At 45.9% G+C, this 19,463-nt stretch overlaps 1 protein-coding gene across 6 annotated transcripts in view; it reads right to left on the bottom strand.

The window, feature by feature from the left end:
- MCTP2 (multiple C2 and transmembrane domain containing 2) overlaps positions 1–12,643 on the bottom strand; it is a 161,623-nt gene extending 148,980 nt beyond the window's left edge. For all 6 annotated transcript variants that reach the window (XM_073304233.1, XM_073304239.1, XM_073304236.1 and 3 more), the window contains exon 1: positions 12,538–12,643. The gene's annotated coding sequence lies outside the window, so the exon portion shown is untranslated. The remainder of the gene's footprint in view (positions 1–12,537) is intronic.
- Between the last annotated feature and the right edge of the window lie 6,820 nt (positions 12,644–19,463).

Genomic DNA, 19,463 nt, shown 5'->3' with positions numbered 1-19,463 from the left:
GTACATGATCTGCATACTCATTTGTCTGCAGTCCTGACTGGGGAGAGGAAGGAAGCAGCCCTAGCTACTTGGAGACTCCCTACACAATCTGAAGAATTTGTTTTTCTTTTCACATAAAAGCAGACTAACTCTGGGCAGTAAATGAAGAATCAAATGTTACAGACATCTTAAAATAGTACCTGGTAGTGAAAGTTAGTGGAGAAAAAAAAAATATGCACCTGCCTCCAACTTGTGGAGCTATTACTTTCACTTCTTACATTATCTTCTAAAACAGAAGAAGTGCTATATACAAAATTTCTCACCAATACTTTCCACCCTTTCTGCCACACAAAGCAAGACCCAGGACAGCATGCCTCATAGCTGTACCAGCGGGAGGCAGAAAATCTTATTTATTTCATGATGTTTTTCTAACATCAGGGCTCACAGCAAACTGCACATTCAGACAGTACCCTCACTACACAAATACCACACAGAGAGAGCCACCAAAGTCGCTGGGGCACTGCCGAGAAAGAGTAGGCAGCCTCGGTGCCTCCTCCTTTGCCTGCTCTTGCCTCCCAGTTCATATTTGCGTGGAGCTCAGCAGAGGACATGTCTGGTAAGGCTGCACCACAGAGGGGAGAGAACAGACTAATGCGAGGTACCAAGGGGAAGGAGGAGCTGCTCGGAGGACTCAGGGGCTATTGGCCAAGCTAAGAGTGAGTAGGACAGGAGCTACTGGAGGGAGCTATGGAGAGGTCAGGAGTTAATAGGGAAACAGAATGTGAGTGGGGATGATGGGGGATTTGAATGGGTTGAATGAGGCTCAGGAACCAATAGAAAGACAGGGCGGGAACTGGAACTGATGCATGGAAGGGGCTAATAGGGCTAACTCCTCCAGGTTCACACCAATAACTACCTCCAGCTCCTTCCTGCACGGCAACTGCACCTCCTTTAGACCTTAATTTACCTGCCATGATGCCAACTCCTCCCTTTAATTCTGAGAAGTGCCAGGAATAAGGACCTGCCTTCTCACAACTGCCCTGGGGAACCAACCCTGTGAGGGAAATCAGTGATTTGTTTCCACTGGAGGTCAAATGAGTTGTTGCCTTTCATCAGCCCTCACTGCGCAAAGCTTAAAAAAGAAGAAGTTTGTGCCTAAGTGCAAACTGTTTTGTACTATACAAATTAAATCATTAAATAACTTGCATACGATGTCACATGGAACTCCTTGAAACTTGGCAGCTATGCACTCTAGCAAGAGAAATCTATAAAAACCATCTCTTAAAATTATTATTAGAGGATGCACAAATGATACAAGAAAGATGGAAATATGTTCAAAATAGAAGGTAGGGAGATGAAACGGGGAATATAAGTCTAAAAAGGAAAAAAGTCAAAAGGGCTTACGTAGGCATCACATGTTTTAGCCATAAAATAGCCAAGGTGTCAACTGTGTGACCCTGTAATATGTTTTTGTTAAGCAAGATTCTTAACAGTAAATATTAACAGGACCTCTATGATCAGCATCATACAGCAGGAATGGCATCATACAACTGCCAGTTACAATCTAACCTTGCCTGGAACAGGTCCAAAAACTCCACTAAGCAAACTGTTCTGCAGCCCAGTTTTCCTTATCCCAAAGTGCTCCATTTCCCAGCATCCAGGCAGCAAGGTCTAGGGAACAGAGTTATAAAGAGCAAGGAACTAAGTCAGGGAACTAAGTCACCTTTGGCACATGGCCTGCCAGGGAAAGCCACTGGCAGGCTAGGCTGGTTTGTTTACTGGCAGCGTCTGCAGGTTCAGCCGATCGCAGCTCCCACTGGCAGCAGTTTGCTGTCCCTGGCCAATGGGGGCTGCAGGAAGCGGCGGGGGCCGAGGGATGTGCTGGCCGGGGACATATGTCAAAATGCATATTGGAGCTCACCTTATCCACATCTGAAATTAATTTTACATTATCTGCTTAGCATTGTCACTGCAGTTTCTCCGAAAGCCCAATTCAACAGTACGGATCTATGTTCACCATAGCTTCAAGACATCGTAGCTACTAATAATCAAGCCACACCACTCCCAAAGGCAGGGACACTTGATTTTTTAAATTAGGTTGCTGCCACTTTTATTTCCATTAGTGTCTGGAATACAGTACTTGATGATTCAGAGTCTGAATTTCACTTTCAGATCTTTTTAGGCATCTGGTTCTCATTTCCGTCTCAGGACTAACAGTGTATTTCCTACTAACAAGAATTTACTAACAAGAGTATTAACCAGGAATTTGTGTACAGTTTTGGTGGGGGATATAGGAAGGCTATTGTAAGACACAGCATTATTCCATCTAAATCCCAAGGAAACTGAACAATCTTCTCTCCCATTAAGGATGGTCTCTCCAGACCAGTTCTGATGGACATTTGTAGAGCACTGCTTAGTGAACTCAGAACTACCTCTGTCCACACTGTACTTATTGTAAAAAGAAAAGGAGTACTTGTGACACCTTAGAGACTAACCAATTTACTTGAGCATAGGCTTTCATGAGCTACAGCTCACTGCATCCGATGAAGTGAGCTGTAGCTCATGAAAGCTTATGCTCAAATAAATTGGTAGTCTCTAAGGTGCCACAAGTCCTCCTTTTCTTTTTGCGAATACAGACTAACACGGCTGCTACTCTGAAACTGTACTTATTGTGCGGACTTACTCATGGGTTTTAAGGTCAGAAAGGATCATTCCAATCATCTAGTCTGACCTCCTACCTAACATAAGACAAACACAGAATTTTACCCAGTGATTCATGCTTCATTACCCTCATTGTTAAAATTTTGTATCTTATTTCCAGTTTGAACTTTGCTAGCTTCAACTTCCATCCATTGGATCTTGTTATGTCTTTGTATGCTAGTGTAAGCAGGGGAATAGTCCCGCTATTGTGGGGAACTTTCCTGGCTTCTGCACTACCCTGGTGAAGTGGGCTAGCAAAAGGATCTGAGTCCTCGCTCCTACTTCCTTTACCCAGGGGCCTCCCTGCCCTTGAGGACTCCCCTTCCACTCTCCTGTCTGGCAGAGTCCTTGTAACCCCAAAAAGGCTGGGTCCAGGATTCCTGGGGGGCTCGACCCCCAACCCTGCTGTGGTCACCTAGGACAACGGCTAGGGTGTCCCCACTCTGGGGTACTCTCTCTGCACTGGGCACTTCTCTGACCCCCACTGACCATTACATACAAGTTAAAGCAAATGCAAGTTATTTAATCAACAATTAATTTTAAAAAGAATAAGGAAAAATGGGAAAGGTTAAAGGAAACACATCACCCCGCTCTGTGGCAGGGAGCATCACAAACAATGTCTCTGGAACGTCAGGGCAGTTCACAGTCTGTTCCTTGTAAGTCCCAGGCCTTCTTCTCCGGCCCTGGCTGTGCTGCAGGGATGCTGTGGGTTGGACACTCGCTCTGGCGGTGGCCACACGCTCTCAGGCTCTAAGTGGTAGGACCCTTCTTCCCAGTGTTGCCCCTGACCTGTCAGGGTTACGATCCAAGCCTGGCCTGCAGAGCCCCTTGGCTGAGGCGTCTCCCTGTGCTGGGCCCGCTGCCCAGGGTCCCCCTCGCTCTCCCCAGCTGCTCACAGCACCCAGCTCCGGTCTGCTCCAGCCCCAGCTGCACCACTCTGTCTCTGCACTGCTGCTGCTCTGCCTCCAGCTCCCTGGGCTGCTGCTCTGGCCCCTCTGGCTCTGGTTGCTGCAGCTCTGCTCCCAGGCAGGTCTGCTCTGCAGGCTGCTTCTGTGACTCTGCTCCCAGCACTGACCTGCTTCCTGGGCTGCTTTTCTGGCCCCTCTGGCTCTGGTTGCTGCAGCTCTGCTCCCAGGGCAAGTCTGCTCTCTCTGGACTGTGCCTCTGGCTTTGGGGCTGCAGCTCTGCTCCCAGGACAGGGTCTGCTCTCTCTGGGCTGCTTTTCTGGTCCCTCTAGATCTGGCCCAGCTCTGCTCCCCAGCTTAGCTCAGGCCCCTGCTTTCTCCTTAGCTTAGCCCCACTCTGTCTGACCCAGGCAAATCCAGCTCACACGGAGGATGGGACCTCCCTCGCCTCCTGACTCCCTGATTAGCCTGCCCACCCTGTCATTCAGGCTGACCTGGAACATTGGCCTCTCCCCATTGTTCCTGGGGACTGCCAGTCCCCAGGTCCTGGTTTCCCATCGACCCTTCCCCCGTTTTAGTACTGGGAGCTAGCAACTAAAACACCCCCACTGAATGTTAGTAAGGGGGCAACAGTCCCCTTACACTAGATTAAAGAGCCCGCTAATATCAGATCTCTTCTTCCTGAACTGGTACTTCTAGATCATAATTAAGTCATCTCAAATTTCTTTTTAACAAACTAAATAGTTTAAATGAGTTCCTTTAATCTCTCACTGTAAAATTCAGAGATTTCATGGCTAGAAGGGTAGTCTAGTCTGACCTCCTGTATAACACATACTGTAGAACAGGGATCAGCAACCTTTGGCACATGGCCTGCCTGGGAAATCTGCTGTGGGGTCAGGATGGTTTGTTCACCTGCCGCGTCTGCAGGTTTGGCCCATCACAGCTCTCACTGGCCGCGGTTCGCCGTGCCAGGCCAATGGGGGCTGCAGGAAGGGCAGCCAGCACATCCCTTGGCCCACGCCACTTCTCGTAGCCCACATTGGCCTGGAGGGGCAAACTGCAGCCAGTGGGAGCTGCGTTCAGCCAAACCTGCAGATGCTGCAGGTTAACAAACTGGCCCAGCCTGCCAGGGGCTTTCCCTGATGGGCTGCGTGCCAAAGGTTATCAATCCCTGCCATAGAACTTTCCCAACAAAATTCCTAGGGCATCTCTTTTAGAAAAACATCCAATCTTGATATTAAAAATTGCCAGTGATGGAGAATGACCCTTGGTAAATTGTTCCAATGGTTAATTACTGCCACTGTTAGAAATTTACACCTCATTGCCAGTCTGAAATTGTTTAGCTTCAGCTTTCTCTACTAGATTGAAGAGCCAATTTTAAAATATTTGTTCTCCATGTAGACATTGATGGACTGTAATCAAGTCACCCCTTAACCTTCTCTTCATTAAAATAAATAAATTGAGCTCTTTGAGTCTATAACTAAAAAGCATGTTTTCTAATCCTTTGTAATCATTCTTGTGGCTCTTCTCTGACCCCACTTCAGTCTATCAACATCCTTCTTGAATTCTGGACACCAGAATTGAACACAGTATTCCTGCAGTAGTCGCACCTATGTCAAATACAGAATCATAGAAATGTAGGGCTGAAAGGGACCTTGAGAAGTCATTTAGTCCAGCCTTCTGCACTGAGGCAGAACCAAGTAAACCTCTCTACTTCTACTCAAGATTCCCATGTTTATGCATCCAAGGATGACATTAGTCTTTTTGGCCACAGCATCACTCTGGGAGCTCATGTTCAGCTAATCATCCACCACTCGCCCCAAATATTTTTGAGAGTCACTGTTTTCCATCCTGTAAATATAGCCTACATTTTTTGATAATAAAAGTATACATTTTCTTTGCTTTACTGAAATGCATATTATGTGCTTGGAATTGTTTGTGAGGCATGTTATTCAGATCATAAATCATTGTTGTAGTAATGTCTCCCTCTAGATTTCAACTGTTGGACAATAAGAATAGCACCCCAAAAACAACGAGTAATTATGGAGGCCAGCTCTAACTAGTGATTTGTCAGGAAGGATGGTCTTGCCACTGGACTGGAAATCAGTAGACATGGCTTATGGGACAAAATGCAGAACATAAATCCATGCTTAAGTCAATTCTCACTTCAACTTTGTAGCCCAACTTTAAAGCTGTGATATCCATCAAAAACAAGCAGCAACCCTACACGGCAACAAGCTACCCTGCTGTCTCAAAGCTGATCAGAAGCGACCACTTCCAGCTCCATACCAGTATAATGCAACTAGGAAGTGATTTCAAGCTAACTTTATGCAAATCCAGCGTCGTAGGGGCGAAACAGGCAGTCAATTGAAAAGCATCGTAAGTGGCGTCATAAGTCAGAGGACTCCCTGTATAAAACTAACATCCCACATGAGAAAGGGGAGTCTTTCCAAGAGTCAGAGAAGGCCAGGGCAAATGTCCAGGGTGTAGCAAGAAGGGCCACAGGAGCTTGGAAGAGGGGCAAGCCTGATGACTCAAGAGGGATCCTGGAGCCATGTCAGAGCTCTTGACACGGGAGGTGCAGAGAGGCAAAAATGAAGGTGAAAATGGAAGAAATTGAGCAAATATGCTACTGCCGGCATGTGTTGCAGAGTGCAGGGATGGAGACAGGGCAATATGGGAGATGAAGAGAGCTCCAAAACTGCCTAGTAAGCATGACATAGCCTCATTCAGAGGTATAACCAAGGGTGATCAAAGCGCATCCAAGAAGCCAAATAAGTCTTACAAACTATCCTCTCCCTGTAGTTACAAAGTAAAAACAGAGCTTAACTGGGGGGAAAAGTCTATTAATCTACCATTCAATCGCACTACTTCCTTGTACTTATATTTATTTATTTCTCAATGTCAAAGCTTGGGTATTGGAAGTTTAAACCTAAACCTTTAATGGATTTAATTATCTTCTAACCTCTCGTGTTTTGCTCATGCATATAAGAACTATCCCCACTCCAGCTGTCCATATCTACACTTCTAGATACAGACAAGAGCCAACAAGTTTTTATATGTATTTTTCTTAATTTATTGAAGCATTTTGGATACAGATCAACTTTCCTTGCTTAGTGTTTATTCAAATGTGACCAGTCTTGAAATAGGAATAGCATAACTTTAATAAACAGATTAGGAAGTAGTCTGTCACTATAGACTCTGTACCAAGCAGAAAACGTTTATTCCTTCCCAAATTTGGTCTGATTAGTGCCACAGGATGGATTAACTTTCAAATAACGTTATTGTGAGATGTGCAGTGTTGCATGGATCATATCAGGCCCTAGGACATTTAAACATGAGAAAATGGCTGCCTGTTTCTGAATTGCTAAGGACAAGGCTTGTTCCAAAGTCCAAGAAAGTCACAGGGAGTCTTTGAATCAGGGCCTTAGAGGACGATTAAAAAAAAAAAAAGACATGCAGTGCATTAGTTAGTTAATACAAGAGAATTAGTGCTTCCTACATCAATACAGTTATCAACCAACACGCTTACCTCCCAAGAAAATGCTGAGGGAACTAGTATTCCCTGAATATTAGCAAATCTAGATCTGGAGAGCTAATTCCAAAGACTGCAACAACAAAATTCTTGCAGCTGGGTGTGTCCCTACCTGTGTGTGGGCTGGACGGGGGCTTGAGAGCCTGTAACAGCAACACAGTGTAAAGATAACCCAGGCTGGCGGGTCAGGTGACCTCAGTGGTACCCCAGTTCCAAGTGAGACCCTAAAACAATCCTTCCTCGCCTATAATATCTATAGATATTTTTTAAAAATTAAAATAAAAAGTAAAATCACACTATGTATTTTTGCACCCTGATCACTTAATAATTGTTATTTAACTAGTGACAAAACAATGGATTATTTCACAATTTAAGGACACACACACACTTAATTGTTTTAAGTTTCGCTATTCCTTATAAGCTTTAAAAAATTAAATCTGTGGATATTTAACACTGTAACCTCAACTTCCTAGATTTGTTATGGACAAATCAAAACCTGTAAACTTCACTTGAGGGTAATTGTGTATCTTGATGTGATCAGTCCACTGTAGCTGGCATTGACAGATATACAAAGCAATAATCTTCTCTAAGACATCTCAGTGGTACACCATAGCACATAGGCATAAATCTCCTCCAACATTTCAGGAATGTTTCAGAAATCTTCATTGTCATTTCCATTTTACATGATATGTTACTCCTCAGCTGTGCCACTTTCACAGTTTAAAAATAAAAAAGTAAAAATTCCCAGAATTTGATATATGGGTTTTAAAAATTGACTTAAACTGGTAACTTTTTAAAGATAGCTTTGTTCGATGGTTATAAAAACTTTTTTGAGAGAGGACTAATAATTCCAGGACATAATCAAAGTAATAGTAAAGACTTGCTTTATATCAGTGCAGTGTGCATACGTGAAGGGTTAGCCCCAGTGTAACACCATCTACGTAGTAACACCTGTGCTCAACACTGTTCACCATATCAATGGTAGACAAGGCCTCAGTTTTTGTTGTTTTTTAAAATGAGGATTTTTCTCATTAAGATTTAGTTAACTGCAAAAATGCAGTAGTTAGCATTAAAAGCAAAACAATAATGTGACCATCCTAATAAATTTTGATGCATGCGTATCGTACACGTCCAAGGTACTTTTCATATCTTTCGGCATGATGGCCGCAGTCCTCATGCAAGGCAGCTGCCACGTTGAAGGCAATGAAAATGTAGTTTGTACAGGGAATGCAGGATCAAATGTCTTATTTTACCTCTTATTTTATTTTAAATTACATCAATTTAGATAATAAAACAAAACTGGGTGACTAGGCAACAAAATGGCAGATGAAATTCAATGTTGATAAATGCAAAGTAATGCATATTGGCAAACAGAATCCCTACTATACATATAAAATGTCTAAATTAGCTGTTACTACTCAAGAAAGAGAACTTGGAATCACTGTGGATAGTTCTCTGAAAACATCCACTCAGTGTGCAGTAGCAGTCAAAAAAGCTAACAGAATGTTGGGAATCATTAAGAAAGGGATAGATAATAAGACAGAAAATATAATATCACCTCTATATAAATCCATTGTACGTCCAAATCTTGAATACTGTGTGTAGATGTGGTCGCCCCACCTCAAAAAAGATATTTTGGAATTGGAAAAGGTTCAGAAAAGGGCAACAAAAATTATTAGGGATATGGAATGGTTGCCGTATGAGGAGAGATTAATAAGATTGGGACTTTTCAGTTCGGAAAAGAGACGACTAAGGGGGAGATATGATAAAGGTCTATAAAATCATGACTGGTGTGGAGAAAGTAAATGAGGAAGGGTTATTTACTCCTTGTCATAACACAAAGACTATGGTCTTATGAAATTAATAGGCAGCAGGTTTAAAACAAACAAAAGGAAGTATTTCTTTACACAATGCAGTGTCAACCTGTGAAACTCTCTGCCAGAGGATGTCATGAAGGTCAAGACTATGGCAGGGTTAAAAAAAAAAAAACTAGATAAATTCAGGAAGATAGCCATTGATGGACTTATTTGCCAGGATGGGCAGGGATGGTTTCCCTAGCCTCTGTTTGTGAATGGGTGACAGGGGATGGATCACTTGATTAACTGTTCTGCTCATTCCCTCTGGGGCATGTGGCATTAGCCACTGTCGGAAGACAAGATACTGGGCTAAATGGACCTTTGGTCTGACCCAGTATGGCCGTTCTTATGTAAAGCACTTCTTTAGTCTTTGTTTTGTTTATAGACAATTTTAAATCAGTTTCTCTTTCTGTTCATGTACTAAGGCCCGATCCTGCAGAGACTGATGCCTAGTGCGTACTTTTAAGTTTTGCTGACATAGCTACGTCGGTTGCAGGCGTGAGTATTTTCCAGCACAGCTATACCAGCAAAAGCCCTAGCAGTCATACCAGCAAAAAAGCTTATTTTGCTTTGGCAACTTTTGATAGTAGAAGCTGCATCTAACTAGGATAATTTGCCAGTACAGCTATAGACATGGCCTTATGCACATGCCTAGCTTCACCCAGGTGAGAAGTTCTACAGATCTGGGTTCTCAACACTGCAGGGGGTTATTTAAATCCCCAGCTCCTGAAGAAGGAAATCAGAATGTTTTTTTCACAGAAAATGTTAATTTCCCAGAAAAACAGTTTCTCTGTGACTATTATGCAGCAGTGAAGAATAGGAGACAATGAGAGCATGGAGAGGTGGCAGCATACTTCCTGTAGGTCTGAGGAAAACAGGAGCAATTTTCCACTCAAAGGCAAAAAAAAGGAACAGAGGAAATTAAGAGCATTTTAGAATGTTTCATCCTCCTCCTGTAAACCATGCCTCCCTCTGATCCACAAAAGCAGATGATTACACAAAGCTGCTGCCAAGAAAGTGGCTGTGTGACTGCACATGGTACTGAAGAACAAGAATCTGGAGTCTGCTCCCAAACTTACCTTGCCACACAAGAATAAGAAGCTGAGACTGATAAAGCCTGACATCCTAGTAACAGACCAATAATTCAACAGATTGCACTAAAGTTGTTATGACATACAGAAGGCCTGAAGGGATGATACCACCCTGCCAACACTTACTGCATAGCCACTGGTGCAAAACTTCAGATGCTTCTAAGAAGCTACTTTTAAGGGGAAGAGGGAAATAAATCAGCTAGGAGTAGACTAAAACTACAGCATTATACACAAGTAGCACTGTTGGAAAAACGCTGAAAAAATGTAATACTTAGTAGCAACAAGCTTTCCTCCATAACCACCCTTTATGCCTAGTAGACATTAAAAGCCTGATCTTATTTACACTGAAGACAAGGACACATTCCCATTGACTTTAGTGTTCAAACCCTAAAGCAGTAATCTCATGAGGAGCAAAAAGAAAAGGAGTATTAGTGGCACCTTAGAGACTAACCAATTTATTTGAACATAAGCTTTCGTGAGCTACAGCTCACTTCATCGGATGCAGTGAGCTGTAGCTCACGAAAGCTTATGCTCAAATAAATTGGTTAGTCTCTAAGGTGCCACAAGTCCTCCTTTTCTTTTTGCAAATACAGACTAACACGGCTGTTACTCTGAAACCTCTCATGAGGAGCATTACTTGCCTGAGCAAGTTGACTGGGTAATTATCTGGGCAGCATTCAAGTAAGGGAAATTTCATTTGCTCCAATCCCTTAGAGACAAACACCTACCAGATCTCTATCAAGCATTCTTACAACTACAACACCCACCTGCTGAAGTGAAGAAACAGATTGAAAGAGCCAGAAGGGTACCCAGAAGTCACCTACTACAGGACAGAACAAAGAAAACAACAGAACACCACTAGCTGTCACCTTCAGCCCCCAACTAAAACCTCTCCAGCACATCATCAAAGATCTACAACCTGTCCTGAAAAATGAACCCTCACTCTCACAGATCTTGGGAGACAGACCAGTCCTCGCTTACAGACAGCCCCCCAACCTGCAGATTATAGATAGATAGATTCTTACTATATGTTCCATTCTGTGCATCCAATGAAGTGGGCTGTAACCCATGAAAGCTTATGCTCAAATAAATGTGTTAATCTCTAAGATACCACAAGTACTCCTGTTCTGTTTACCAATTAGTTCATGGGTGGGAAGGGAGATGCCGTGTTTGCCAGCTGTGTGTCCAATATCCACAACTGCATGGTTTGCTTAAACAAATACAATCTGATTATTACATTTGTCACTTTAACATTTACACTTCAACCCAGTCATCATCACTTGGCTTTCAAATGTTGCTCCAGCCATATAGATTTCACAACAGTCACAGTGAAGCCTGTAATCCGAGTATAGCCATTGGTTTTCCGCTTACGTGTTCCTAAGCAAATCAATCACCAAACCTGTTGTTTGAAAAGGATCTGGTGGGGTTTTTGATACGTGGAGGGACAAGAGGAAGCCAGTGTCCTGGTTTAATAACCAAGTACAAGTGAATAGCTGTGCTGGTGCGCTGAACGTGTGAGAGTCCCAGGGAAATCAAGCAGAGGGAAATCCCATCCCTTACAGAAGAGGACCCGGGGTCTCCCCCCTTCACTACAACTCCCACTGTCTGTCTCGAGACTAGAAGCAGTCACTAAAGGGGGCAGGGGGCAAACTTTAGAGTTAGAAGCAACACTATGCACCTTGCTTCTGCCACCTCCTGGCCCCACAACACCCACCCCTACGCACATCCCTCCACCTTCCTCCAGTGCACCCCATGCCATTACTCCCCACCTTCCCCAATGCACACAGTGCCCACTCCCTCATCTCCCCCCCAATGCCCTCTCCCCCACCTTCCTCCCACGTAAACCCAGTGCCCACCCCCACCTTGCCCAATGCACCCAGAGCCCACCCTGACCCCACCTCCCCTCAAAGCGCCCAGAGCTCACCGTCCGCCCAACCGCCGCCCACAGCACCCAGTGCCCACCGTCCGCCCCACCCTCCCCCAAGCCCCCAGTGCCCACCCTCCCCCACCACCCCTCAAAGCCCCCAGTGCCCACCCTCCCCCCACCTTCACTCAAAGCCCCCACCACCCCTCAAAGCGCCCAGAGCTCACCATCCGCCCCACCGCCCCCCACAGCACCCAGTGCCCACCCTCCCCCCATTGCCCCCCCACAGCACCCAGTGCCCACCCTCCCCCCATTGCCCCCCCACAGCACCCAGTGCCCACCCTCCCCCCATTGCCCCCCCACAGCGCCCAGTGCCCACCCTCCCCCAGTTGCCTACCCTCCCCCCCAGCACCCAGAGCCCACCGTCCGCCCCACCCCAGCACCCAGCTGCCCAGCCCTCCGCCCCCTCCACTCGCCTCGTTTCCCCGTCGGTCAGTGCACCCCAGAGTCCCTCTTCCCCGCCCCCGGGTCTGGCCTTCAACTTCACGGGGCAGGGGCAGGGGCCCCCTCGCGTGTCCCTGCCCGCGCCCGAGGCAGCGGCTCTCACCTGCCGGGGTGTCCCGGGCTCCGCTCCCCCGGCGGCTCCGGCTGCAGCTTCCTCGCCCCCGCCGCCGCCACTCGCAGGGGAGGAGCCCCGCCAGCGCCGCGGCTTCCAGGAGCCTCAGCCCTGAGTTAGGGGGAAGCGCCGCCGCCGGAGCGTCCCGCCGAGCAGGGAAATCCCACTGCAGCCGGCAGGCACCGGCCGGGAAATCCCACTCCGGGCTCGACGCTTCCCGGTTTACCTTTGGGGCGGGCGGGGGCGTCTGGCGGGTCGGGAAAGGGTGATCCAAATAAAGGGGATCAAGCCGATTCCGAAGCCACCAGTGGTGGACAGTCAGTGACCGCGGGGGGGAGTTGGTGCCAAGCAGCCCCTGAGGGTTATAATTCGGCTTGGCAGAATTCAAGCTTTATTTTTATCTCATTTCTAAAGGATCACATCGAAGTTTGTGTTTAAGCATTGTTTACTGCTTTTTTTTCCTTTTTTTTTTTTCCGTTTAAAATGTTGCAGGAAATGGGGCGGGGTGGGGGCGGTCAGACAATAATTAGTTAATGACAGGCGTTGCGATTCATGAAGACGGCGCTTTATAACTGTTAAGGCACAATTTGTCATCGCCACGTGCCAAAATATACAGTAAAGATCCTTAAATCAAATTCTTAGAAATTCTCAAGCCGCATTTTTCCTCCTTTACCGGACAATCTGTACATTTCTGTTATCATCGATGGAAATAACTTTTTTATTTTTTTTGGTTTGCGTGCCTAGGGTGAGATCTACTTTTATGGACATTTGCTGATAAAAATCTCCTTCCAACTAATGCTGGTAAAATAAAATAATTTAGGAATATCATTATAAATGTAACCCTTCTGCCCGTCAGAGTTGGCAGCAACAAGGGCCGGGTTCAATATCTAGGGGATCCATTCCAATAACACAATGCAAACCGGCTCGAGCCCCCACCCAGTGACCTGGGACAAATATATACCACCCCCGCTGGGCGCCTCCAAGAGGCAATACTTCCCCTCTGGCAAGCACATAGTCTGAGTGTAGCAAAAGCCTTTTAATAACAGAGAGAAACAATGTGGCATTATGTTGGGGAAACACCACCAACAGGATTCATAACAGAACCCATGAGCAAAAAAAACCCACCCCAAGCAAATTGGGGCATGCCCTTTTCCCTTTGGTTCTTGAGTCCAGCAACCCCAAATCACCCAAAAGTCCCAAAAGTCCAATGCCCCAAAAGTCTCTGTCCCTGGTCAGGGCAGCCCCAGAGTTCGAAAGTTTATCTGCGGAGCTTTACCTCCCAACCTGGGTGGAAATGGGACGGGGGTAAGAGGCACCTTACATGATCTGAAGCTGACCGCCCCATAGCGGCGCTCCGCTCCGCCAGCCGCCCCATGAACTCCTTCGCTCAGCTCCACAGCCCACAAGCAGCTCCTGCCATCCACAAACTGCTCCGCGTCGAACTGCTTCACCAGCCGGTCCGCAAGGCGCTCCAGCCGTCCTGCAAACTGCTCCACAATATATCTTCAGGCTCCCCCACTACTTAACATAACACTCAGTGATTTCAGCTCTTAGGTGAAGTCAGCTTGTAGTAGGGGAGCCTCAGTGCTGGTAGACTGTCAGCCCAAAGTGAGCTCAGCAGCCCTCAACCAGACTTCTAATGACATCAAAATTAGCTCTGATATTCCACAGTGGAGAGAGGAGGAAGTGCAATTAGCATGTAAGACCCTCACCAAGGGGCCCATGCCACCAACTATTAATACTTGTCCCCAGCCTCTCTCCATTCACACAGTTTTGGAACCCATGACCCTTGCCTAGCGAGTGCTACTTAGTTGATGGTGAATCCCTCCATCATAACAAAAGGCCACGTACAGTTCCAAGCACAGTTCCCATAATCAGGGTAATAACAATTTATTCTTCCTGCCCCAATAACAGAGACACTGGGGATCCCACAGCAGCCAAAGTGACCATTTGGGCAGCTATGGCCTCATTCTAGGCGGGGTGGGTGTGCCTATGCAAATGAGATCAGCCCCTGAAGTTCTTTTCCACAACTTGCCACACCTCACCACCAGATGTCAGGGTGGAGCTCATCCTGACACTGCTTACATAAAGATCACTAACGAAAAACATTAACAAACACTAATGTGACCTCAACACATATCAAAGTTAGTAAGTTTTGGTTTTTAAAAAAGCCACCCTTGCTTCTAATAGTTGTAGTAAAAATAGACAAGTGCAACCGTGCATAGCATTTCTGTCCTATTCTTCAGGCCTCAGGGTGCATCTACACTATGGCCCCTACAGAACTATAGCTGTTGCTGTTGTGCCATTGTGTAGACACTTCCTAAGTCGATGGAAGGGGTTTTTCCATCAAGGTAATGAGCCCATTTCTCCGAGAGGCAGTAGCTAGGTCAAAGGCAGGCAAACTTTTTGGCCCGAGGGCCACATCAGTTTCCAAAATTGTACGCAGGGCCAGTTAGGGGAGGCTGTGCCTCCCCAAACAGCAAGGTGTGGCCCAGCCCCTGCCCCCATCTGACCTCCCCCCCCCCGCTTTTTGCCCCCTGAGGGCCCTCCCGGGACTCCTGCCCCATCCAACCACCCTGTTCCCTGTCCCCATGACCATCCCTGGAACCCCTGCCCCTGACTGCTCCCCGCCACCCCATCCAACCCCCTCTCTCATTCCTGACTGCCCCCTCAGGACTCCTGCCCCATCCAACCACCCCTTCTCCCTGTCCCCTGACCGTCCCCGGAACCTCTGCCCCTGACTGCCCCCCTGCTGCCCCACCCAATCCCCACCTCCTTCCTGACTGCGCCCCAGGACCCTTGCCCCCATTCAACCCCCCTGTTCCCCATCCTCTGACCGCCCCGCCCCGTATCCACACCCTCACCCCCTGACCACCATCCCGAACTCCCCGTCCTCTCTCCAACCCCCACTGGTCTCTGCTCCCTTCCTGCGCTGCCTGGAGCACCAGTGGCTGGCAGCTCTACAGCCACACCACCCGGCTGGAGCCAGCCACACACCGCGCAGCACAGAGCACTGGGTCACGCCGGGCTCTGCAACTGCGCTGCCCCAGGATCTCACAGCCCCGCTGCCCAGCGCAGTGAGCTGAGGCTGCAGGGGAGGAGGAACGGCAGGGGAGGGGCTGGGGGCTAGCCTCCTGGGCGAGAAGCTCAGGGGCTGGAGGGAATGTGGCCCACGGGCACTAGTTTGCCCACCTCTGAGCTAGGTGGACTAAAGGATTCTTCAGTAGACCTAGCCATGCCTACAACAAGGGTTAGGTCAACATTACGACTTCAAAATTTTTCACAGTCCTCCTGAGCAATATAGCTAGGTCGATCTAATGTTTAAAGGTAAACTAGGCCTCTTTCTCGCTTGCCCTATCCCTTGGGTAGATTTTCATCACGGCAAAATGGGTGTAATGTACTATCATTCTAATCTGAAAACATTTAACAAATGCTTTGCTCTAGTGTAAGTCACTATGAAAGGTGCAGGGCAAGGGGGAATCAGACACTGTATCCTCAGTGGAAATACAGATGCTACTTAAGGGCTTGTCTAAAGTAGGGAAATTTGCACTGGCGTAACTTGGTGCAAGTGACTAATGTAAACACACTACACCAGTGGTTCCAAAACTAGGAGCGCCGCTTGTTTAGGGAAAGCCCCTGGCTGTCTGGGCTGGTTTGTTTACCTGCCGCGTCTGCAGGTTCGGACAATCGTGGCTCCCACTGGCCACGGTTCGCTGTTCTCAACCAATGGGGGCTGCGGGAAGCAGTGCAGGCTGAGGGATGTGCTGGCCGCCTTTCCTGCAGCCCCCATTGGCCTGGAGAGGCGAACCGCAGCCAGTGGGAGCCCCAGTCGGCCGAACCTGCGGACGCAGCAGGTAAACAAACCAGCCCGGCCTGCCAGGGGCCTTCCCTGAACAAGTGGTGCCCCTAGTTTGGGAACCACTGCACTACACCAGTGCCAAGCAGGGCTTGTGTAGTGAATCTACTGTGATGGTTTTGCTAGATAGCTACATCAGTGCAAAAAACCCTCTTGTAAAAACAGTGCCCCAGGCCCCAATCCTGTAAACAGAGATGGGAGTCGTGCCACTGAACTCTGTGACCCAGCTTACAGTCAGATCTGGACAGGCAGACCCTTGGTGAATCCATGTGAATCCATGTGAATCCAACTGCAGGATCAGGGGCAATGAGATTACTCACATGAATACGGTTACTCATCACATGTCTAAGCATGTTTGATCAAGGCCAAACTTAACTTGGGCCCTGATCATGCAAGGTACAGTTGCTTAGGCAGACCTACCCACCAGGCATAGCCCCACTAAAGTATCAGGGCCTCAGTGCATGTTTGGGAGGCATGGATCAGTGTTCATGATGCACTCCCTGTCAGTACCCAGCCTAGGCCAGGGAAGTTAATGATCCAACCAGCAGACCAAATTCGGTGGTGAATCCTGATTACATGCCACATGAGGCGCATTGCACATATGCTAAGAAGAATGCAAGTTCAAGGTCTATGTCTCTGAGCTGTGGTATTAATTCAAGTCATTACTGGCTCAAAGGGCAGAGTTTCATGCCACTTCACAGGAGTCTGCCAATCACATGCTAACCAGGCCAACCTTGCTTAGCTTGTGCAAGCGGAAGGGAATGGCTCCAGTGGAAGTTACCTGAGAACCAAAAATTAACTGTATATCCCTGCCAAAAATGAAGAAACAATTTTTTGCTATTTTCACTATAGGCATGATATTTTTCATCATTCTCTTTCTAGCTTATCAAAATTAAAACAAAAACAAAAACCCCATATTTGTTTCAGGTATCCAAATAGCTTCTAGAACAAAAGCCATGTGCCCTTGAAAAGCCTGTTCTGTTGAGTCTGAACATGCCCCAAATATATTATATCTAGGCTTCAAAGTGTTAGATTTTTATTGGTAAATGTGGGAAACATCAATTTCACTGTACCCACACAAAAACTGATGAAAAAGTATTTTCATTGATATCAAAATTTACAGATAGACAAAGTGAGAAAAATGCTGTTTGAGAACTTATTACAATCAAAATCACAGCACTTTAGACTTTTGGATTAGACTTGTTACAAATGGACTAGTGAAGGAATAGTAAAAATGGGTAAGGTTTGTTGATTTTATATTTATTTTGTACATTTTAACATAAGATGTTAACAATTTGAGTTTTTAATAGTTTATAAAGCTTTAACTTTGAATCTCAACATCTACTGTCACTGAATAATTGTCTGATACCCCTCCATAATTTCCCACAGCTGTGAAAAATCAGATTGATAAAAATAATAAAAAAATGCTTAAGAATTAATATCGACATTATCCATCTGAATTATAAAAAAAAAAATTGAGTTCTGCCGCGTCTAATTCTAATTGTTGTGTATACATTTGCATTGTATTACATTACAGCCAAGACAGCCAAACTGAAAATGTGTTGCAAGGCCGCTAATGTAGTATGGAGAGGTGATCTTTCTGTTAACCAGCAAACTAGTTGAACTATCAAATTACCAAAAAGAAAAGGAGGACTAGTGGCACCGTAGAGACTAACCAATTTATTTGAGCATAAGCTTTCGTGAGCTACAGCTTATGCTCAAATAAATTGGTTAGTCTCTAAGGTGCCACTAGTCCTCCTTTTCTTTTTGCGAATACAGACTAACACGGCTGTTACTCTGAAACCTATAAAATTACCATGACAGGACCCAACAGGATTCCAGAGATGTGACAAGAGAAAGTTATAAAACAAGAAATAAAGCACTTGTGCAAACTGGCCACTAAAGCAAAGAGGGTTTTGCCTTGTGGTAAAAAATGGGAACAAAAAGAAACAGGTATTGGAAATTACTATAGACACAAGTAGAGCAAGCAGGTAAACCAGGGGCTATATGTACAAGGAGACCTAGATTGAGGCTAAAACACTCATTGTAGTGTATTTTCAATAGAGATAAACAATGACGAGAATAAGACATGTGCAATTTCTAAAGACAGTGAATATTACTGGAGATTGCACAGCATTATTTTGTTCTAGTGTTGGCAGCTGCTTCTGTGTGACTAATTCTCAAAGTTATCCCTAGCCATTGTATATTATACCGTCAGCACAGTTCATAGGTGTGTGCCATTTTATAATTAATTATTTGTCCTCTACAAATGCGGAGTGTGTATGTTTGCTATAAGAACAGTAGTGAAGGTGCATTACGTGCCTCATTGGAAATATGATAAAATGATAACAGAATACCTGGATGACAAATAAAGGATTATCACACACCAGCTGACATGGAGCTGGAATGAAAGCCTCTCTTCCACAGCAATGTTCTTTGTCCCCTCCTGCATCATTTGCTGAAGCTTTCCCAATACAAAGAGGCATTTGGGGAGGAAAGTGATGTCTGCTCTTCAGTTCCAGACAAGTTCTGTGGCTCTAGTGACTCATCTATCACCAGAATCTAGTTTCCAAAGAACCTTTCCTGTATTTGCTCTATTTGTGGTTTTCTGAACCCTAGTTTCTAGGCCATTTATTTATAAGAATAAGCAAGAAACAGGAAATATTGAGAACTTGTCCTGATCTTATCCTGTGATGAAAATAGATATTTACTGAGATTCAAATGAATCACCCATGTTCTTTTTACAGTCACTGAAGCTTTTATTGTAAATTGCTGGAAACAATATTTATCATCTATTTTAACTCACTTTCTGGGCATAGTTAGCTAAATGTAAGGTAGATAAACTATACTATCCATAAGATAGGTTTGTAGTATGCCCAGATTTGGGAGCTTTATAGGGGTATTTATTTGACCTGCCGACATCTCTCCCAAGATGCCATCTTGTGCTCCCAAATTTATGCTTTCATTTTGAAAAACTAAGGGCCTGAATCTCCTCTTACTTACAGTGGCTATACACTTGCTTAACTCCATTGACCTCAAGGCTCAGTGAAGTCTCACCTTT

This window comes from Lepidochelys kempii, chromosome 10 (assembly GCF_965140265.1).
Source record: "Lepidochelys kempii isolate rLepKem1 chromosome 10, rLepKem1.hap2, whole genome shotgun sequence".
NCBI classification, from domain to species: Eukaryota; Metazoa; Chordata; order Testudines; family Cheloniidae; genus Lepidochelys; species Lepidochelys kempii.
Note: the sequence above shows the minus strand (reverse complement) of the source record. Positions and strands in the feature narration are given on the sequence as shown.